This window comes from Spinacia oleracea, chromosome 6 (assembly GCF_020520425.1).
Source record: "Spinacia oleracea cultivar Varoflay chromosome 6, BTI_SOV_V1, whole genome shotgun sequence".
Lineage (NCBI taxonomy): Eukaryota > Viridiplantae > Streptophyta > Magnoliopsida > Caryophyllales > Amaranthaceae > Spinacia > Spinacia oleracea.
Genome location: NC_079492.1, coordinates 63,790,452 through 63,815,501, shown reverse-complemented (window position 1 = coordinate 63,815,501; position 25,050 = coordinate 63,790,452).

The following is a 25,050-nucleotide window of genomic DNA, read 5'->3' as shown; positions in this document are numbered from 1 at the left end:
TGTCATCAGAACATTGAGTATGTTTTTATGGCCTTTAACCAATTAAACATTAAGTGTAACGTCCCGACCTCTAATTCAATTATTAAAGCATTATTAGCAGCGGAATTAACCTAATTTGGTCGGGACATTACCTGCCGTAACTCCCTCTTGGGAATTACAAGGCAACCATCAATCATAAGCTATTAAACTCCAAAATTAACATAATAACCCTTCTTAATTCCTTAATAATAGTACGTAACTCAGTCAAGAATCTTTACTTAAACTTGTTACAACTTAACATTAACTTAGGTGAACATTGTAATAGTGAAATCCTCGCCACTACTCGTTTCCGGGTTCCCCAGCAGTACCTAAAACGGAAAACAAAACGGTGAGCCGAAGACTCAGTAACGAGTTACCCTAGCATCGTAACATCATTTCAATTCATTTTATTTAATAAACAGGGAGAATAGAATATAGTAAAACATTTAATAAATCATCATTTCAGAAGCAACATCATTTCAGAAACATAATTTTAGAAACGTCATTTCAGAAACATCATTTCAGGTACATCATTTCAGGAACACTATTTCAGGAACATCATTTCAGGAACATCATTTCATTAATCTTTTTCCTTTTAACAGTATTATTCTGGTCGTCAGGACTTTACAGGAAAACATGGTTGGACGTCTCCTACGAACAGGGGAAGCCAGTGCTTCATAACAGGGGGAGTCAGTACTCCATAACAGGGGAAGACAATGCTTCTTATCAGGGGGAACCTTGGTTCCATATCAGGGGAAGCCAGTGCTTCTTATCAGGGGGAACCTTGGTTCCATATCAGGGGAAGCCAGTGGTTCTTATCAGGGGGAACATTGGTTCCATATCAGGGGAACTTGACCAATTCTTACACTTTCATTTATCATGTTTACATTTCTTTTAGTTGAACATTAATCAGGAAAATCTCATTCATTCAGGGTGGTTCAATAAAACCATTAAATCTCGTTATTTCATAGAATCATTTCTTTCAGAAATAATAATTCATTAAATCAATACTTTGCATAAAGCTGCATTATCATAAAACAATTCAATCAAATCATACTTGTAATCCTGCAAATCATAAAACATCATTATAAAACATCAATCTTTCATAACATCATTTGTACATAAATACATTTCGAAGGGATTGCGGGTACTAGCAATAACTGTTACCTCAATTCCATGATTTGCTAGGCCTTTTTCCTTGGTTCATTCGTCCTGATCTCGGAGTTCGATTTCTTTCAAAGTATCAAATTATTGAATTAGTTATTAAAACGATTATAAAATCAATATTTTTATAAATATTTATAATTTATAAATTCATAAAACAATTTACATAGAGTATTTATTAAATTTCATTAAAACATTGAATGGAATATTTTCATAAATCAACACATGAAATATTTATAAAATCTTATATCAAAGTAGTTTCTAAATCATTGATTTAAAATATAACAATGTTGAAATAAGTAACATTTTATTTAGGGCTTAAATTGATTGGGAAAACTTACATATAGATTTTTGGGCCTAAGAGTTTTGGGCTTAGCTTGAGCAACAGCAAGGAACGTTCAAATATTGGAACTCATCTTTTTTTTTTTTTTTTGGAACCTGGGCACGAAGAACAGGGAAACAGGGGAGGGGGCCGAGAAAGGGGAACACGAAAGGGAGGAGGAGAGGAAGGAAGAAGGCAGTAGGGCGGCTTGGTGCTGCCGGATTGCGCCGTCTAAGGCGACGGTGGTGGGGGTTATTTCGCGGCGGCAGGATGACGGGAGAGAGGGAGGAAAGCACGAACAGGGGAAATAACAAGGGGAAGTTTAGGGGTGGTTCTGGGAGGAGGCAAGGGTGGTCGAGGTAGTGGGTTGGTCTGTTCTGGGCGGCAGTGAGGGTGGCCAGAGGTTTTGGTGGTTGTTGTGGCGGTGCAGCAGTGGGACGAAAAGAGGGAGGCAGGGGAGGGGAGTTGCAGAGCTGCGAGGAGGGGAGAGCACTAAGGGGGTGGCTGCGACGGTGGTGGCAGTGGTGTTCTGAAACTGGAACGAAGGTGATGGTGAAGATCACCGTGTTTATCAATGGTGAAAATTTGGAATTTGATTTTACGGATTATGAACAAAGGAGATATTCATAGAAATGGGATTGAACAATTTACGTAATTGATGCTTTAATTTGCAAGAAATCTAGATGACAAATGTAAGAGAATAAGAAAAACTAGGTGATGACTAATGAAAGTTAGTAATTTAGAGGAGTGAATCAGCAAAGCTAAGATCAATAGATGCCATATATGGCAAAAACCAATGCTGCCAGGTGCTCAAGTTTGCACGGCAGAGAAGAGGAGAAGAAAAGAAGGATTGACTTGCTTTCAATGGGTCAAAAAGGGCATTTTCGTAATTTTACTTACTTAAGAAAAATTCAGAAAATTTGTGCTATTTTAGGAACTTAATTCGGAAATGTTTATTTGAAATAATTCTTTGTAAAAATATTGTGAACAAAAAAAAAATAAGTTTAGTTTTCGAATAAAACAAGAACGTTTCGAAATTATTAAAAAAAATCCGAAAATATTAAGATTTAAAAAGGTCGTTAAGCTTGTGAATATTAAATTATAAAATCTAAAAAAAATTAAACCGTTTAACAATATTAAAAATTCAATCGAATTAAAACTTCATTAATTAGAATAAAGTTCGAAATTAGGATTTAAAACGTTTTTACATTAAATAAAAATAATTAAGCATAATTAATCGAGTTTTAAAAATTCGGGGTATTAAACTCTTACCCCCTTAGAAAAAGTTTCGTCCTCGAAACTTGGAAATTAGATTTATAAAATGATTGTTGAAAATTGAAAATGCTCGAATAAAAGTATAATGTTTTATTTAAAACCAAGATCTCACAATTTCGATTCTGACAATGTCTAGCCTTCATTCCGCCATCATCTTTTAGAACTCCGCTTCAACTCGAGACCTAGAATCGAAGAGTAAAGAATACAAAAGGGGCAAAATTATATTGATCCTTAATCGTCATTAAGGTGAATTACATTCCGCCATCGTCTTTCGTATCTCCACTTTACTTCATAAAGTATGATCTAGGAGCAAAGAACATAAAAGGGGCAAATTGTTAGCTTAGACTAGGCTCCCATTTTACTTTGTGAGATCCCGATTGAAAATATTTTTCACCAAAATAGTAATTATTAATACAAAATTATAATTCTGAAAATATATGTATATATGTAATGAAAATAAATATTTATCTAACAACTAGAATACTCAAATAATTTGTAAAAGTCATTTGGTATAACGATCTCGTACTCTGAGCTCAGGAGAACTTTCATCGGAGGCGGCTTCCATGTATAATAATTAGATTACCAGTACAATCATGTCAGCATAAACATAATCCATGTCATAAGGACATAATTCATAAATTGAAAATTTTCATATTCAAGATAAGCATAACATTCATAATCATTTGATCTAACACACGAGCTTGGTTGACCATAACATAATCATTCATAGAAAACATAATCATTCATGCATCACATCGTTCATGGGCGAGTAATTAGAGATATGTCGTTTTCATTTTCTATTGGCCTCTTTGTTGCAGGAATCATGTCGTTTGACTTTCGTTATTCCATTCGTTTCAATTTCGATCACCGATCTTTTCTTCTACGTCAAACAACTTCGTTGACTAAGTTTGCTGCAGGGGTTCGAGTCCATTCACGTGACAGGAAATACATCGTAGATATACGAATTCCCTACTTATCCTTAGTATCTTAAGTCGACAAACCTCGGATTTTGCGGATAATGCTAAACCATCAAGCATGCCTTTATCATAAACAATCTAGCTTCCTGATACTTAGTTAAGACTACCTGGTTCTATAGGCTTGTCATTTCGTCGATTTTCTTTTCTTATCTCCATTGCATTCCTTAATCATTCATAATTCTTTTCGAATTTCATAACATTCATTGGTAGCATCAACCTGATACACCAACTAATTCTCGATAACTTATTGTGGTAAGATCCTCAAAGCTTTATATGCAAACTCAAATTCATCTTTTCGGTCACCATAAATCATGTTTTCCACATAACATTTTGCAAAACCTTAAATTCTCTTGCTTAGCTTTCTTTATGGAGATAATCAAGCATCCTTTCAGATAAATACATAAAAACAATCCTTACAAATGATGCGGAAAAGTAAACTAAGAATCGATTTCAATCATAACTTCAATGCTTTAAACCTCGATTTAATTTTTGATTCGCCACTTAAGAAGTTCAAACTCATGCTCTTTCGATACTCTACCATTCAACCTTTTTGATAACTAATTCTTGATAACTCATTTTGATAATATTCTCAAGATCTTATTCACGTGTCAACTCAAGCGAGTCTTTTGTCATAACTCATGTTGGGTTCATAACATTTATGTATAACTTCTTAGCTTCCTTAATAAAGGCATATCAATCATCTTTTAGATGTTAGACTTTTGTACTTATAAACACCAATATATATTCACCATGAATAACATGGAAGATAACCCTAGAATCAATTTCATTCACAATTTGTACACTTTAAACTTCGAATAATCTCAACTTAATTAGTGGTCCACCACTCATGAAATACAACCTTATGCTCGCTTGGTACTCTTAACATTTATACTATCCTTAAAAATTTCATAACCATAAAAATTCCTCAAAACGATTCATATCCACAAAATCTTGAGTTCGAGCCGTGATTACCTTAACTTCTTCCAAGAAAACAGTAATGCTTAAACTTTGCCTTGTCTGTCTAGGGTAGAAAACTTATGACATGTGACGATAAATATGAAATCAAGGGAAGTTCGGTTAAAATAATATCAGCTTTGTCGTAATCTTCGTCTTTCATCATGTAAGCTCTTGCATATGTCGTGATCGTGTTGGATTATGATTAACCCTAGAATTGTTGTTGTTTCGTTCATGATTGGCCGAGGTTGACGAAATGCTCTTTCCCTCCACGTATTCGTTCCTACACGACATTAGTTTCTTATTCGTCGGGGCATTGCAAAGTCTCCAGTAGTTGATCCATCTTGTTGGTCCAATCTTCAAATTCCATCGAATTGGCTTGCCGCCATAGATTGGTGGATTCCAGGGTGAAATTTTCTCAAATAATGATGCATTTTCGTTCGATTTCGTTTTTCGAGAATATTTGACCGATTAAGTTGACATCGTACTTGCAGTTCCTAATAGTTTCATCATCTCCTCATGGTCTTCTATAAATTGGTCGTCACAAGAATCATCATGAAAAACATCATTGTGGACGACGTCATCGTGAAATCCTCGCCACTACTCGTTTCCGTGGTCCCCAGCAGTACCTAAAAAGGAAAACAAAACGGTGAGCCGAAGACTCAGTAACGAGTTACCCTAGCATCGTAACATCATTTCAATTCATTTTATTTAATAAACAGGGAGAATAGAATATAGTAAAACATTTAATAAATCATCATTTCAGAAGCATCATCATTTCAGAAACATAATTTTAGAAACGTCATTTCAGAAACATCATTTCAGGAACATTATTTCAGGAACATCATTTCAGGAACATCATTTCATTAATCTTTTTCCTTTTAACAATATTATTCTGGTCGTCAGGACTTTATAGGAAAACATGGTAAGACGTCTCCTACGAACAGGGGAAGCCAGTGCTTCATAACAGGGGGAGTCAGTACTCCATAACAGGGGAAGCCAGTGCTTCTTATCAGGGGGAACCTGAAGGAAATATGTCCTTCACCCAAGGTGCATTAAGTCTAATACCAAGGTTCAGATTAATTGCGAACAATTAGTTCAGTGAGATCAAGTGATCGGAACAGCTAGCTGGAGCAATGCTTCCGATCAGTGAGTTCTAATGGATATTGAACTCACAACTTACTCTTGACTGAACCTACAAGGTCACGCCAATGACACGTAACAGATCACCGGATTAAATGAATCGGAAATTCATTTAATAGCTTTTCGGGATTTAAGTTGGAAACGTATTATACGATACGACCTTGCATCGGAATTGTATATCGTATCGCGAATATTCGTAAGCTAGGCGAGACGAATAAATCGTATCGTACGACGGTGATTCGTCGTATACGAAACGATAAATAAATATATCGGAAATATATTTAATCGCGAATACGAGGAGCGGCCCACGACCCGAGTGCACGAAGCACTCAAGGCCCATGGGCGCGCGCATAGGCGAGCAAGCAAAGCACGGCAGCAACGAGGCCCAAGAGGCGAGGGCTGTGCGCGTGCGAGCGGGCCGAGACCACGACACAAGCAGCAGCGCGGCCCACGGCCCTTCGTTGTGCATGTCCGTGTGACTTGGCGTGCAAGCTTGCTAGCCGGCCTTGCCTCTTGGCTTGGTCGGTTAGTAAGGTTATGTAAATAACCTTACAACCTAATTTCCAACTTAGCACAATCACAATTCAGATTACACACAACCCTAGGAGAAAACAGAGAACCCTAATTCTCTCTGTGCCTCCATAGTGTGTTCATCCCAAAAGGCAAAGTATCTTGATCAATTGTCGAAGCTACGATAATCAAGACGGATCTGAACGTGTCGGTGAACCAAGTAGATGAACGACAAGTGGAGTTCTTTGTTCGTGTTCGTTGACATATTATTGTGGAAAACACGCTTCGAATGTAAGTTTGCTTAATCTGTGCTTTATACATGTTTCCTGTCTTTAGGGATTGTTCCGCACATGTTAGTATGTTTAACTGTATTCCCCTACAGTGGTATCAGAGCCTTATATATTCAAAGCATGAATTAGCATGATTATTATTGTTTTTGCATCTGTCGAAAAAATTGGAATTTTTGTTGATTTTTCGGAATTTTTATGAATTATTGGATGAATTGCGTAATAATCAGGTCCGAAATAAAAAAATGTTCGTTTTTTCAAGTTTTAGAACCCTAATTTGATTGAAAACGATTTTCTAAGATCAACTCATGAGAATAGAATTGCGAAAACAGGCCTCGAAGTATCGTTTTTTGGGCGTTTTGGTTAATTTTTCATTAAAAATTATAAGTGTCGGATAGTAATTCAATTAAAAGGTCGACCTAAACTACTCGGAATTGCATGAAATTTTGACACAATGTTTCTGGGTACATGCTTGATCTATGGTAAAAATGTCAGATTTTTCCGATAAGTATAAACCCTAATTTTGCCTTTCCCCAATTCGTAAAATTTGAAACCCTAATTGAATTTTAATTAATTTTGGTTTAATAATTCGGTTAATTGGGAAAGGGGATATAATTTCATGGGTCAGTGGCTAATTTTAAAAATTATTAGATTAAAATTTTGAATGGTTTCGTTAATTTTAGTCGCACTTAAACCAAATTATTAAAATTTGAAATTTAATTGTTTATGAACGATTTAAAGCTTCGGATTTTATTAATTAAAAGTTCAAACTTTAAATGTTGATTCGTTTGTTCTTAAAAGTTTGAATATTGTTAGCCCTTGATTTAATAATTTTACGAAATTGGATTGTCGTTAAAGTTTATTGAATCGTTAAAAATCGTTGTTTTTCGAAAATAAAAATCGTAACTTTTTGAAAAATAAAATTAATGCAAGTTCGTGAAATTAAATTTAATTTTAATTAAGTTGGTCCGTATCACGAACCAAAGGCACGAACACATGTGTGTGGTGGGCGTGTGGCTCGACGAGCCATGCGAGCTACCGTGCGCAATCGAGTCGCAACGACGCAGGCAGCAGCATGCACGCTGCGTGCCGCGCGCGCTGGGCGAGAGGTCAAGGGCGTGTGTTGCGCGCATTGCAGGGCGCAAGCCCTTGCGATGGTGCAGCGATGCGCTACGACGAGTCGAGCAAGGCACGTAGGGCAGCAGCGATGCTGCGGGTACGCGTGCATTGGCATGCGATGGGTGCGGGCTATGCTCGCATGCCTCGTACCCCAAGCGACGGCTGCGATGGCTGCGGGCTATGCTCGTGTGCCTCGTAGGCCACGCAATGCTAATGGGTTGGGCGCAAGCCTAGCCCAAGTAAGCACATGACAATTTTTTTTTGTTGGGCTTGACTTATTTGCATTAATTTGGGCTAACGGGATATTTAATTTAATATTTTATTTGCTTGGGCCGGGCCGCGAGTTTTAATTTAATATTTCATAATTAATTATCCGGATTAATTATTGGTTTGAGTGGGAGCCACTAAATGAAATTAAAATGAAATAATTATTTTTAATTATTTTCGTAGGTCGCATTATTTTAATTAAATTCAATTTTAATTAGAATAAAGTCTAAGGATTAATAATTTGGAAATTGATTAATCTTTTAAGATGCGTTTATGTGAACGTGAATTTTAATTAATTCACGTAAATACTTGCATATTTATATGGGCCATTCGTTTTAGCACACGAATGGGTGAATGCATAGAATGTACATTTTACGGATTTTTCATGAAATGACCCCGAGGTTTACGTTAATGCACCAAATACCCCTAATGTTTCCCGAATGCACCAAATACCCCTGACGTTTTAAAAAATAACACAAAATGCCCTTAATGGGCATTTTTCGTCCATTCCGTTATCTTTTCCGTTAAATAACCTCTAATTATTATTATTTTCCTATTATTTTCTTTTTTAATTATTTTGTTTATTTTCCTTTTTTTTTAATTTACTTTGCTCATATCTCTTTCTCCATGGCAGCCTCTCAACTCTCTTTCCTTTCTTCTCCTTTTATGGCTTCTCTGCCATCTCCAATCCTCCACCAAAATATTTATTTTCTCTTCCTCTCCATCATATCATCATAATCACAGCACAAGTGAAATCCAAAAAAATCGAACCACCAAATCCGCAACCACCCCCAAGCCCCCTCTCTCGAACAGGTCCTTTCTCTCTCTTCCACACAACCATCCCAAGCTCCAAAATATTTCTCTAGCTCGCCGGCCAAACAAACCAACGCCGCCGACCCTCCGTTAGTCTCCTTCACAACCACGAGCCCAGATCGAAGCCAACCACCCCGATCTCTGAAAGTCGACTTCACAACCATGAGCCCAGATCGAAAGCCAAAACACGAGCCTAGATAACAGTGAGTCGTCGGCAAATGCAGTGACTCGCCGCCCTCGCTCTCCATGTTCGCCGCCCTCGCCCTCCATGTTCGCCGCCCTCCATAGTGGTGACTCGCCGCCCTCGACCTCCATGTTCGCCGCCCTCCTTAAATTTAATTATTCAGGTAATTTTAAAATTGAATTTAGGTAAATTCAATTATTTTGGTACCCTAAATTGAATTTTAAAAGTAACAATTTTTTCCCAGCTTGGTTTTCTGATGAAGTATGGAATAGGAAGAGTAATTGTTGATGGTTGCCATGGTGGTGAGAGATGAGAAAGAAGAAGATGAAGAAGAAGATGATGGCGAATTGAAGTGAAGAAGAACAGCAAAATTGAAGATAATTGATGTTTGGGTTAATTAATTATTTTTTTGGGTTTAATTAATTGATTTTTGGGTTAATTAATTTTTTTTTGGGTTTAATTACTTAAATTAATTGTTTTTTTGGGTTCATTGGGGCTAATTGATTTTTGGGTTGATTAATTATTTTTTTGGGTTAATTAATTATTTTTTTGGGTTTAATTACTTAAATTAAAGGTTAATGTTATAATTAATAGATAATATGGTTGCTTAAGGGCAAAAGGGTAAACTTATGCTAACGGAGACTTAACGTCCGTTAGCCTTATGGGCATTTTGTGTTATTTTTTAAAATGTCAGGGGTATTTGGTGCATTCGGAAAACATTAGGGGTATTTGGTGCATTAACGCAAACTTCGGGGTCATTTCATGAAAAATCCATATATTTTATGTAATGCAGGTACTCCAAGTGACTAGTATGGCCATTTAGGATAGTTAAATACGGTCTGCGTACCGTTCTATCATTGAATGTAAAGTTTTAAATATGGTCTGCGTACCATGGAAATTTTGATGTAATTTTATTATTTTCAAGTATTTCTAAGTTTAGAACTTTAAGTTAGCATTTGAACGAAGATTCAAGACGATGCCAAGCTAACAAGGAGGTGATGAAGATTGGATGCTTCAAGACAAGATGTTTTGGGCCATACTAGATCACCGTTTATTTTTGCACTTTGATATATATATATATATATATATATATATATATATATATATATATATATATATATATATATATATATATATATATATATATATATATATATATATATTATGCTTGAATGTATGAATGTATGTATGCTTTGCATGAATAGGTTGTTTCATATGACTCGATTAGATTAAGTTCACTAAATAATCGAACTAAAATAGAAACAACTAGGTCTAAAGTAATATTGAGTTTTAAAAATTGCCTTCCAAATCAACACTTACAAAAATCTAGGGATATAAGATAGTAGGTTTACGCTAAAGCGAGGTGCTATTTTAGTTGACTTAGGTGGTAAGGCGTCCTAAAGGAGCACGTTGATTGTGGTTTCAACTCAAAAAACAATGGCATTATGTTGTGGGAATGGGATAAATTATGGTATTAATTTATTAACCAAGAGTAATTTGGAGATTACTAGCAATAGGTTTTGCTTACCTAAAATCTTAAACTACTTAAGACATGCTAAAGCTGCTTAAGGATTTAGGACTTTTGGGGTCTTGGAATCGATTCATTCATTTTGGACCATGTTTTTGCTTTTTGCATGAATGAAATGTTTAATAGCTTCGATGATTGCGTGAATGCTTTTATTTCAAGTTATTAAAGTATGATAAGTGTTTTTCTTTGCTATTTCATTCTGTAGAATAGTACATCTTCAACCTTATTGCGTTCGGACAATAGAACTGCGATATTTCCTCGATCGATTGGTAACTATTTTGAGAGCGATTCTCAAAGAAAAGGAGAGTGAGAACGTATCTTGAATGCTATTTTCTATAGTGATCTTCATGGTTGTTTTCAAACTAGAATTTGAATGGTAGACCAATTGGACCTCATATATTCAGAATACTGGGTAGTTTTGAAATAATGAAGTATTGAGTTATAGACTCATGTATAACCAATGGTTAACAACCAATTTTCTTTTGATGATGAATTAGACTCATTGGATGTTGTCATTCAAAGTGAACAAAAGAAAGGGACTTTGTAAGCGTAACAAAGTACGAAGATCAAGCAAAGAGTAAAATCTTTAGGACTATAAGAAAACGTGCTAGAAAGGATAGGAAAGGGGAACAAAAGAAATGAATTCAATATTCAATTTCTACCTTGAAGTTTATGTTAAAGAGAAACGACTTAGCAAATAAACTCCTATTGTATTAGATTACCGCTTGAGGTTCTAACTCTTGTTAAGAACTCAAATTTCGGGAGCTAAGTCTGGTTATTGACCTACAAGTGGGAAATGAAGCAAAGTTGTGCTACATTAATTGTAGGGTCATCATGTTTGTTTTAAAGTCCTTCTAAAGGCTGGAACTTAATGGTATTATGTTCCATTAATCATCATAATCAATTTCTGTTTGGACAACGGAAAGACTCACATTCAAAGTAAACAAAAACATTCGTTAAGTGTTTATTTGAATGAAATGGTCACTTAAGGGTTGAGTCATATGATTGATTAATAAAAAAACGAATCTCTTCACACTCAAACTTCAGAAGGTTCAAATCAAACATTTTGATTTGTGTTCCACATATCTTTGGCAATGTCATACGACCATATCAACAAGTCAAACAATCTAAGATTCCATGGCATGGATTTCTGAGAGTTGGTTAATTTAAGACACGTGGGTCTTGCTTGTTGAACATGACATAAGAATGTACTATATTTAGAAGTTTCTAGACAATGAAGTTCATGGGCCAAAGATGGATTTTATGACTTACCTATTTCACAAGAATTTGAGAAAAATATGGCTATATTTACTCAAAGTGAAATGTGTGAAATGCTTCAATGTAATTCACAAAAGGGTATAAAATCAACTTGGCAAGAATATTGGAACATCTAGGCTGGGTCAAGGTGATATTTCCATGAGCCAAGAAAGATTATCTAGATTGTTTATATGGCATTGTAACAATCGAAGCTCCATAAGAATATGGTATGTCCAAATGGAGAAATCGGAATCTATTTCGATTAACGATAATCACGACTATTTTCCTATATAGTTTCTAATTACACTCTCAAGTCACTTTCACACTAAACAAAGTTGTCAAAGCTAATGATAAGATGTCATAAGGATTGAACTTCGGTTCAGTACATCTTTTCAGTACATACATATCTAGGGTTGTCAAACCCAGTGGGAGTTAGTGTTTACATCAAACAAACTCAAGTATAGATATATGTTTCTTTATGAGCAAATCATAGAAACAAAAGGTATTGATTCTACCACAAATATGAGAACATATGGTTGTTGCTCTAGATAATGTCTTTTAGGAAACCATCATATTTCCAAAAAGGCAAGTGGGAGAAAAATGACCTCGAATGGACTTCGAATAAAGCAACAAACGAATGTAGGATACTTAGGAGTCTTTGAAAATCTCCGTACTTAGAAGCCTTTGGAAGAGCTTCAGGAAGACTTTAGAAGTGCTTCAAGAGAATCCTAATACTCAACGGACTTGAGTAATATCTTTATAGACACTAACGTTTGATGTTTATACCTAGGTAAATCGTATAAGGAATAGAATTCAACCAAGATAGATACATAGATATCTTGAGGAATGAAAACTATGAAGACTTTGGAAAGTGCTTCAAGAACATACGACTTACAGTTTAGCTACGACAAATTAAAAATTCCCAAGTATGGTTTGAGGCCATCAGAAACATAAGTATGGTTTGAGGCCATACAAAATGGTTTGAGGCCATTCATCAAAAGTACCTTCATCTTAGAGAATCAAATCTATGATTTGGTTTATTTGCATAAAGGGTTCACTCCCATTAGTTGCAAACATGTTTTCTAAACATACAACGTTGATTTGCATAAAGGGTTTACTCCCATTGGTTGCAAACATGTTTTCAAAACATACAAAGATGATATTGTATACACATACAAAAGAAAAGCTAGATTGGTGGTTAAATATTGTAACCAACTTCACGGCGTTGATAATGTTGAAATCTTTTTCACCAAGTCGGAATGCTTTAACTATTTTGGATAAATCTAGCAATCATTGCATATGGCAATATGGCAATTGGAAATCGAAACACCTTACTCAATTGGGCTTGTAGAAAGGAATTGTGTACATCACACAATGTAAAAGTTTTGGATGCTAGATAAAGGAGCAAGCTTAAGAAATCTATTCGTAGATTAAAGCATGCAAGTGGGAATTGGACAATATTTGTCTAAAAAGCTAGTGAGCAATCAGCTTTATGAAAATATGGATCATCTTATAGATGAGGAGTTTAGTGAGAGCTAAGTCAAATTTATTGGTTCTATATATGAGATACATATCTCTGTATTGAAAATGACATTCAAATTCTAAATGGTTAGATTTGAAAGTATTTGTCAATATTAGAACCATGGCGAAACTTAGAACATACTAGGTTAAAGATCTATTGGATAGGATCTAAAGCGTTGTTTGGATTCTGTAAAAGTAATTACTAAATCAAACACAATGGAGAGAATCAAAAGAGACTCTCAACCCATATGAGTAAGTCTAAGTTAAGAATGCTTTAACTAAGTATAAAGCTAGGCTGTTATCACTAGAGTTAAGCATAAAGGACCTTGAAGAGGTGCCTTCACCTTATATCACATGGCGATGCCAAGATTTTAGCAATGATTCAGTATCTCTTGAAACAGAATAAAGCTAAAAGTTACATGGATAGATTTAAGATGCGAATGGTTTTTGCATTACAATCAATCATGTATAATGTGATATATAGATCGCCAAGATAACTCGTGAACATTGGATAGTGACGAGTTTATACCAATCTCTATTGATCTGGATCAAAGATCATTGGAACAGTATCAAGAACATCCAATACATTTGGAGATGTAGGATGAGCACTTGATAAGAGGAAGTAAAGATAACTAAGGTTTTGATGCTACATGCATTTGCCTAAGCAAAAGTTGAATCTTGTTGTTAGGCAAACCACAAACATACACGGGCAATCAGGCGTCGTGATTAAAAGGTGGTAACATAGGTTCTAAACCATATGTGATGCATGGGAAACTGAATCAATGATTAGTTTCCAAGTTCTCAGTTGAAAGATGTATCTCTCACATCTATGTGAACTGGCTGGAGCATTCCAAAAGGAAGCATCATTTGAAATTCTACATAATTGAAATGAATTCATTGTTGCCTAAGAAGCAATGAAAGGGAATAGTTTTAGTGGGAGTTCTTCAATGAACTCAGGTTGATCACAAGTCTGCTACCTGAATGATTTTCTATTTTAGATATGAGTATCATTCTAAACAGCAACGAAAGACTAGATCATACTAGAAACATATTCAAAGATCTTTTCATCTTACATCGAAAGGCTTTCGATAGAAAAGATGCTAAGGATAGCAAAGTAAGATAAACTAAACCTCTGCATTGAATGAGACACAACATTCATATGCAGAAATGGAATCAAGTTTGAGTTCCATGAATGTTTTAAGTATTGGGTGAAAGGCCTATATCTGTAAAACATTAAATGCTTGATTTTGGGTTAGAGGCCCACAAATTGGTAAGCATTTGGTTTAAACATTTATCATTTATGAAATTATATTTCATAGTTCATTTAATCTTGGTTTAGTATTAAATGATAAGTCCATGTGATTCAAATCATTCAAATGGGATGTCAAGATGGATTCTTCGACAAAGAAACACCCATAAGTGAACTTGAATATTGAAGTCACAAAGGATCCCTAATCCAGGTCATTGAAAGGTGGACGACCAATGACTAATGAAGATTAGATTGCAAGTTGATTTATAGTTCTGTTTCTTGAACTAGATGGACTGGATGTCAGAAATCATTTGCATAGATACTTATTGGATCTTGTATCGGATTGACCATGAGAACACTTTAAGAGATTAAAGTCATGTCATAAGTAGTTCTCATTAATGGTGATTAGAAACCGTTCCTCAGAACATGAGCGATTATGTCTGCTCGTTTGAGAATTAGTTCGCTTTGATACTAGCTAAACGTCCCACCGTAAAAGGAGGCTATAAAAGCCGTTATTGGGCGTACTATGAATCAAAGTGAGTGTTCATAGATTGCAAGAATGGATTGTCCTCCTATCTTTGATAGGATATGGTGTTGTTGTGTAACAAGGCCTCTCGGAGAGTTAGATACTGTAAATGCATGGCCGTGCTCAGAATGGTTAGGCTTAACCTTCTGCAAAAGCTTGACAGTTGAACTCTGTAATCCGAGAAACACTTCTGGACCTAATAAGGATGGCTTGGATCTTACCTTATGTTCAGTAAGTAACACTAAGTGACAAAGGAATGTGGATGCACACTTGTCTGAATGACAAGTGGGAGATTGAAGGAAATATGTCCTTCATCCAAGGTGCATTAAGTCTAATACCAAGGTTCAGATTAATTGCGAACAATTAATTCAGTGAGATCAAGTGATCGGAACAGCTAGCTGGAGCAATGCTTCCGATCAGTGAGTTCTAATGGATATTGAACTCACAACTTATTCTTGACTGAACCTACAAGGTCACACCAATGACACGTAACAGATCACCGGATTAAATGAATCAGAAATTCATTTAATAGCTTTTCGGGATTTAAGTTGGAAACGTATTATACGATACGACCTTGCATCGGAATCGTATATCATATCGCGAATATTTGTAAGCTAGGCGAGACGAATAAATCGTATCGTACGACGGTGATTCATCGTATACAAAACGATAAATAAATATATCGGAAATATATTTAATCGCGAATACGAGGAGCGGCCCACGAGCCGAGTGCACGAAGCACTCAAGGCCCATGGGCGCGCGCATAGGCGAGCAAGCAAAGCACGGTAGCAGCGAGGCCCAAGAGGCGAGGGCTGTGCGCGTGCGAGCGGGCCGAGACCACGACACAAGCAGCAGCGCGGCCCACGGCCCTTCGCTGTGCATGTCCGTGTGACTTGGCGTGCAAGCTTGCGAGCCGGCCTTGCCTCTTGGCTTGTTCGGTTAGTAAGGTTATGTAAATAACCTTACAACCTAATTTCCAACTTAGCACAATCACAATTCAGATTACACACAACCCTAGGAGAAAACAGAGAACCCTAATTCTCTCTGTGCCTCCATAGTGTGTTCATCCCAAAAGGCAAAGTATCTTGATCAATTGTCTAAGCTACGATAATCAAGACGGATCTGAACGTGTCGGTGAACCAAGTAGATGAACGACAAGTGGAGTTCATTGTTCGTGTTCGTTGACATATTATTGTGGAAAACACGCTTCGAATGTAAGTTTGCTTAATTTGTGCTTTATACATGTTTCCTGGCTTTGGGGATTGTTCCGCACATGTTAGTATGTTTAACTGTATTCCCCTACAGAACCTTGGTTCCATATCGGGGAAAGCCAGTGCTTCTTATCAGGGGAACCTTGGTTCTATATCAGGTTAAGCCAGTGCTTCTTATCAGGGGGAACCTTGGTTCCATATCAGGAGAACTTGACCAATTCTTACACTTTCATTTATCATGTTTACATTTCTTTTAGTTGAACATTAATCAGGAAAATCTCATTCATTCAGGGTGGTTCAATAAAACCATTAAATCTCGTTATTTCATAGAATCATTTATTTCAGAAATAATAATTCATTAAATCAATACTTTGCATAAAGCTGCATTATTATAAAACAATTCAATCAAATCATACTTGTAATCCGGCAAATCATAAAACATCATTATAAAACATCAATCATTCATAACATCATTCGTACATAAATACATTTCGAATGGATTGCGGGTACTAGAAATAACCGTTACCTCAATTCCATGATTTGCTAGGCCTTTTTCCTTGGTTCGTTCGTCCTGATCTCCGAGTTCGATTTCTTTCAAAGTATCAAATTATTGAATTAGTTATTAAAACGATTATAAAATCAATATTTTTATAAATATTTATAATTTATAAATTCATAAAACAATTTACATATATTATTTATTAAATTTCATTAAAACATTGAATAAAATATTTTCATAAATCAACACATGAAATATTTATAAAATCTTATATCAAAGTAGTTTCTAAATCATTGATTTAAAATATAACAATGTTGAAATAAGTAACATTTTATTTAGGGCTTAAATTGATTGGGAAAACTTACATAGAGATGTTTGGGCCTAAGAGTTTTGGGCTTAGCTTGAGCAACAACAAGGAACGTTCAAATATTGGAACTCATCTTATTATTTTATTTTTTTTGGAACCTGGGCACGAAGAACAGGGAAACAGGGGAGGGGGCCGAGAAAGGGGAACACGAAAGGGAGGAGGAGAGGAAGGAAGAAGGCGGTTGGGCGGCTTGGTGCTGCCAGATTGCGCCGTCTAAGGCGACGGTGGTGGTGGTTATTCCTCTGCGACAGGATGACGGGAGAGAGGGAGGAAAGCACGAACAGGGGAAATAACAAGGGGAAGTTTAGGGGTGGTTTTGGGAGGAGGCAGGGGTGGTCGAGGTAGTGGGTTGATCTGTTCTGGGCGGCGGTGAGGGTGGCCGGAGGTTTTGGTGGTTGTTGTGGCGGTGCAGCAGTGGGACGAAAAGAGGAAGGCAGGGGAGGGGAGTTGCGGAGCTGCGAGGAGAGGAGAGCACTAAGGGGGTGGCTGCGACAGTGGTGGCAGTGGTGTTCTGAAACTGGAACGAAGGTGATGGTGAAGATCACCGTGTTTATCAATGGTGAAAATTTGGAATTTGATTTTACAGATTATGAACAAACGAGATATTCATAGAAATGGGATTGAACAATTTACGTAATTGATGCTTTAATTTGCAAGAAATCTAGATGACAAATGTAAGAGAATAGGAAAAACTAGGTGATGATTAGTGAAAGCTAGTAATTTAGGGGAGTGAATCAGCAAAGCTAAGATCAATAAATGCCATATATGGCAAAAACCAATGCTGCCAGGTGCTCAAGTTTGCACGGCAGAGAAGAGGAGAAGAAAAGAAGGATTGACTTGCTTTCAATGGGTCAAAAAGGGCATTTTCGTAATTTTACTTACTTAAGAAAAATTCAGAAAATTTGTGCTATTTTAGGAACTTAATTCGGAAATGTTTATTTGAAATAATTCTTTGTAAAAATATTGTTAACAAAAAAAATAAGTTTAATAACGTTTCGAAATTATTAAAAAAAATCCGAAAATATTAAGATTTAAAAAGGTCGTTAAGCTTGTGAATATTAAATTATAAAATCTAAAAAAAAAATAAACCGTGTAACAATATTAAAAATTCAATCGAATTAAAACTTCATTAATTAGAATAAAGTTCGAAATTAGGATTTAAAACATTTTTACATTAAATAAAAATAATTAAGCATAATTAATCGAGTTTTCAAAATTCGGGGTATTACATTAAGTCTATATATGGCCTCTAACCATTTTAGGGAATCTATATTCCGTCATAGCTTTCTTACAAGTCACAAACTCATTATCATCTTGATAATAGTTTGACTGCAAGTTGTAGGTTTCTTCACTATTTAATAGAAGAATCTCATAGTTTCAGTAACCTGAACTCTATGTTTCTTCACTATATAATAGAAGAATCTCATAGTTTCAGTGACTTGAACTCAATGTCTACTTGGGTATAGAACAGCATACAATAGAATATCAACAGACACTTGAAAGTCTTTTGAATATTCTGTTCTCCTTGAACCATTTGTAAAGTCTTCTAAGAGATGTCTATTCTTTAAGGCCACTTCTAAAGTCCTTAAAGAATAAGTGTTCGGATTTTCTGAAGAACTTCTAAAAGCCTTCGGAATGTCCGTTTATGTTTTTAGTTCGCCTCGAAGACCTTCGAGGTCTATTTTCTCCCACTTGTCATTTTGGAAACGGATCTCCAAAAGGACATTATTTCGAACAAACAAACATTGTGTTCTCAAAAATTCGTGGTAGAAACAATACCCTTGTGCCTCATTTGAGTAAATCACAATGAAACATATATCTATACTTGGGCCTTAGTTTGTTGAATAACAAACACTAAGCTCCCACTGAGTTTAGCAACTCTTTAGTTATATATATATATATATATATATATATATATATATATATATATATATATATATATATATATATATATATATATATATATATATATATATATATATATATATATATATATATATATATATATATATTATTGAAAGATATTCTGAAATTACTTTCAATAGCTATGACGAATTTGGTTTAGTTTGGTGGTAGTTGAGCATTTTCTTTAGAAATTATAGGAAAAATCTTTATGATTCATCATTGATCGAATCAAGTACCAATTGACTACGATCATTCCAATTTAGATAAATCATATCATGTGGAGCTAGATTGTGAAATTACAACACACAATCATTGATGATCATTCTTGGTATAAGTAATCATCAACATGATCTAACCTAGATCTTTATAATTTCTTGCCAAGTGGACGTTTTTATACTTTTCTATGAATCTTTGAACTAGCCAAACATATTCAAACTTATATCACGTTGAGTAAATAAATCCATATTCACTCAAAACCATGTGAGATAATAAAGGCATAAAATCTTTCTTTAGCTTTGAACTCTATTGTCTAGGCGTTCTAACAACAGTTCATATCTTTTGTCACTTTCAACAAGTAAGACTAGCTTGTCTTGAATGATCTAGAAATCAATCAACTTTCAAAAGTCCATCAAAATAGAGCTTTAGAACGTTAACTTGTTGATATGGTCTAAGTAACAATGCCAAATATTTGTGGAACTCAAATCAAGAGATTGATTTAAACCTAGTAAAGTTCTTATTGTTAAAGAGTTGTTTGTTTTTAATCAAGCATATTGACTCAACCCGCAAATGACCATTTCATTCGAATAACAAACAAACATTGTTTTTGTCTTTCTTGAATGTGAGTCTTTATGTGTTTGAAAACAAAAATTTAGGTATGTTGATTATGGAACAAAATAGCCATTAATTTCCAGCCTTGAAAGGACTTTAAACAAACCAGATGACCCTACAACTAATGTAGCAATGACATGCTTCATTTCCCATTTGTAGGTCATTAGTGTAGCCTAGCTTCCATCGTTTGAGTTATTACCGAAGTAAGAACCTCAAGCTGTATATGATACCAAGGAAGTCTGATTGCTAGGTCACTTCTCTTTAAACATAAACTTATAGGTAGAAACGGAATCGTAAATTCCTTTCATTTGTTCCTTGTTTTCCTATTTATTGTACCCTTTCTTATAGTCGTAAGAATTGACTTCTCTAGTGTTGACTTTTATACTTTGTTATACATGTCCAATGTCACTCCAACAAAGTTCTTACCATTTAATTTATGTTGAATATTCTGTTTCAACTAGATGATCTTACCAGAAGATTCTAAAGTTCTCTAAGCATCGATCTATTCAAATGTCTAGGGACTAGACTCATTCGAGAATTAAATTGACAAAGATACAAAGTTGTTAACCATTGGTAAACCTGAGTGTTAAAATCAATGCTTTATGATCTCAAAACCACATTGTATTTTGAATTCACAAGCACCAATCGGTTTTCCGTTCGACTTTGATACTCGAAAACAACCATAAAAGTCGTTATAAGAGACGTACATTTTAAATTGCTCATCTTCTCTCATTTCCGTGAATCGTTCTTGGATTCACTACCAATCGAGGAAATTTACAGTTACCCTTCTAAAAGTATTTATTGCAGTAAAAGATATTTAATTATAAACAATAATTAAAACATACATTGAAGCATGCACAGTCTAAACATTTATCATGAGTAATAACTTGAAAATTAAAGCAATCATGCAATTTAAACAAGTCATTGGCATTTTATTCGAATTTATTGTTCCGGCAGGTGTGAATAAAATGAATCCAAAATCCTAAAATCATTGAAGAATTAAGCACATTATGTATTTAGACTCAATTCTAAAATATTTTAGGTAAGAAAATCCTTTTCTAATAGTCTAGAAACTACTCTTGGTTGATAGGTACGTCTAATAACTTATTAGGTAAACCTATATGTTTTGCCACGACATAAAAGGACTCCTTACTTATATCGTTGAGTTTCACCAAAACTAACATGTACTCACAATTATTTGTGTACCTTACCCCTTTAGGATCAACAAGTAACACCTCGATATGGGGGAAAACTATTACTTAGATTGATGTAAAGGTTATCCAAGTAAGTGTTATTTTGGCATGGAACCTTTTAACTCAATTTTTAAAGTTTGGAACTTAAGGCTCTTACTATGTTGGTTAGATTTTAAGTGAACTAAAATCCTTAATCATGCAACATAATCAAGCCATAATCTCATGCATTATTAAGACATATTTAAAGCAATAAATAACTTAAAGCATGCATAAGATATAAATGTGATCTAGTATGGTCCGACTTCATCTTGAAGCTACAACTTCAAATTCCGTCTTTGGAAATGGATTGGAAACTCCGTCTTGAATTTCACCATGGGAGGCGCCATTTTCTTCAAATAGGATATGGTATAATTGAAACTAATTACAACTATTTGATGGTACGCATACCATATTTAAAATAAAAACTTTTGTGCATTAGACCAATTTTACATTCAAATTAATGGTACGCAAACCATATTTTCTATCCTATTTGGGCCATACTAGTCACTTTCCATAACCTGCAAAACAATACATTTACAATATACCATTCACCCATTCATTTATCAATGAATGACCCACATAGCAAGTTAGTAGAATATATTATGCATCACATAAATATTTGTAACAACTAATCAAAGGGTTCCAATAATCTAAAAATTATTCAATCCTTATTAGTTCTAATCGAGTTGTTTTAACCTTAAAGGAATGTAGACCTAATCAAGAGTTTAATGACTAAAAGCTCCCACTAAAACCAAGAAATTTACATGCTCTACAAATTTTAAACATAAAATTGTATTTCCTAGTCCAACCGGAAACTTAAAAATTTAACTAAAATTTAAAGCTCATATAAAATAATATTTAAATCCTTTAATTTTAGTTTCAGTTGATTAAAATTAATTAATTTAAATTTTATCAAGGTTTTAATTTTAGTAAAATAATTAGTATAAATAAATTTATAATAATTAAATTAATCAAAATTAAATTCGGAGAAAAAATTAAATTACGAATTTAAATTTAATTAAAATTGTTTTCAAACGAAACATAATAAAACGGCACTTACGTACTAAGGCAAGGCCTTAGGCCGAAGCCCAAGCCTCGCCCAAGCACCAAACAACCGCAGCGCCATGGGCCGTGTGCACGAAGCAGCAGGCCGCGTTGTGTGACCAAGTGATACACCATCACTGCGCACAACCTCGTGTTGTGCTTGCTGCTCGCTACTCGATGGCTGCCTGCGGGTTGGGCAGTGGCATGCGCAGCGGCATGCGAGCTCCCTTGCTCGTATGCTGCTGCCTGGCCTCGTGTTTGGCCTCGTGTTTATCAATGCCCTTTGTTTGCTCGACCATCCACACGACACACACGGCACAACCAATGCCTGTCGCGCATGCCTCGTTGCTCATTGCCTCGTACCGCATGGGCGACGAGCTCCCTTGCTCGTAGTCGCATGCCCGCACAATGCAACACCCCTTAAGGGTAACACTTAGCTTCCATTGCTTCGTGCGTGCAATATTGGTGATCGGTTTTATAAAATTAATAATTTTTATACTTTAATTTAATTGACGAATTAATAAATCATATTAATTTCATTAAATTTGGGCAAAAATCGAAAATTTATTATTAATTTTCGATTATATTTATTTTCATGGATTCAAATCTAGGTCATAAAATTTTGAAACTTTTCAATTTCAAAAAATTTTATGGTGGTTTTTAATCAAATGATCCTAAAAAAATTGATAATTAATTATGAAAATAAAAATAAATTCTAAATTATTCGAATTTCAACAAATTAATTACAATTACAAATTAGGTTGTATAATTAACAAGATTAGGCTTTAAAATTGTTAAACATATACAGTAGGTCAATCATAGATTCAAGATTTACATACAAGATTAGCAAATATTTAATTTAACGTTCATCATAAAAATTATAAATTTTGCGTTCGAAAAACTAAAACCTCCGAAAAGTCATAGTTAGGCTTCGAGTTTGGGAATTCTGGGTTTGGCGACAAATTTTGGATTTTTGTCAAAATTTTAAAACGTCGTTTACATGCAAAATTCACTGTAAAATTATAAGATTCCGACCATTATTGACAAAACTGCCGAAAAATCCTGCGAACATATAAGTAAATAATCGCACGAATTTGCAATTAATTACATACACGAAATTAATCACCCCTTTAATTCATTGCTAATTTATAAAATTTAACCATGTAAACTATAATTTATTATGGAAATAATTAGAGGCCCGTGATACCACTGTTAGGTTATGACAAATATAAACAATATATTTCATGCGGAAAAATCGTAAAGCTAGGAATCCAAATTAATTGTCACATAGTAAATTAGAATAATTAGGATACATACAATGTGATGTGTGCCTTCCCGGGCTGCTCCTGAACCGAACAAGAACACGTTTAGGACTCCAAATGTCGCCCCTCCGTAGATAGTCTACAACACGTTCGGATCCGCCTTAGATTCAATTAACTAGAATATTATCTAAGGTTTTATGTTTATTTGGAAAGCTTAATTATTAATTTAGGAAAATTATTAAATTCTTTCTTGAAATTAATCTATGTGAATACTTATTGAATTATATTATAAATTGTGATTATGAACCACATATTTATAGGGTGGAAATAACGGAATTAGAATTCTACTAGAATTCTAGTTAAATTATATCATTAGAATTTAACGTTTAATCAAACACCTAAGTATTTCAGATTTAACAAAATATCCAATTTGAGTAGAATTAGGAAACCGAGATTACTTCACAAGGAAGTAACCTAGCCGGCCAAGGCAACGCGTGGCCTTGATCCCACGCTGCCGTGCAGCTCGCATCTTGCTGCTCGCAAGCCCATGGCGCTGGCTTGCTGCTCGCTGGCCCATAGGCGCTGTCAGCTGCACACGGTCCATTGATCGTTGCTGCTGCTCGACCTATTTTCTTGGCGTGCACGGGGGCTTGCTGGACGCTGGGCCTAGCTTCTTGCTGGGCCTTGCGTCTTGCAAGCTCGTCCGTCGATCGTTTCGTACATCACGCTTCCGATTCGTTTTTCGATTCCGGAATTCATTTCCGATTCGAACAATATTTAATATTTCCGATTCCGGATTTTATTTCCTATTCGAACAAATATTTAATATTTCCGTTTCCGGAATTTATTTCCGATTCCGACAATATTTCCGTTTCCGGCAATATTTCTGATTCCGACAATATTTCCGTTTTCGATAATATTTTCCGATACGTACCATGTTTCCGTTTCCGGCAACATCTACGACTTGGATAATATTTATATTTCCGTCATGATCCATATTTCCGTTTCCGGCAATATCATAATTTTCGGAGTATTCTTTATTTTGCCTTTTGACGATTTCAGCTCCCACTGGAACCGAGATCTGTCGTTTCCGAATGTTCATAAATAGAGTATTTAATTCACTTAAATACTTGATCCGTTCACGTACTATTTGTGTGACCCTACGGGTTCAGTCAAGAGCAAGCTGTGGATTAATATTATTAATTCCACTCGAACTGAAGCGGCCTCTAGTTAGGCATAGAGCTCACTTGATCTCACTGAATTATTAACTTGCATAATTAATTAATACTCAATCGCATTTATTAGATTTAGCATTGAATGCATACTTGGACCACGGGCATTATTTCCTTCACGAAGCTATGCCAATTTCGAAACTTTTAAATATTTAATCTAAAATCTCTACAAAATACTCTCATACAAACACTCTTCAAATACAAGTTCAATGTTTTAATTTCCTAAGAAATTTGGGAGTCCAAGCTCGGAAATTAATCAACACCTAAATCTAGTTAAATTTCCGGGACTCTTTAAATATATTTTTCTACCACTCTTATTTCAAGTTTACTAATCCTATGATATTCATGTGATGTTT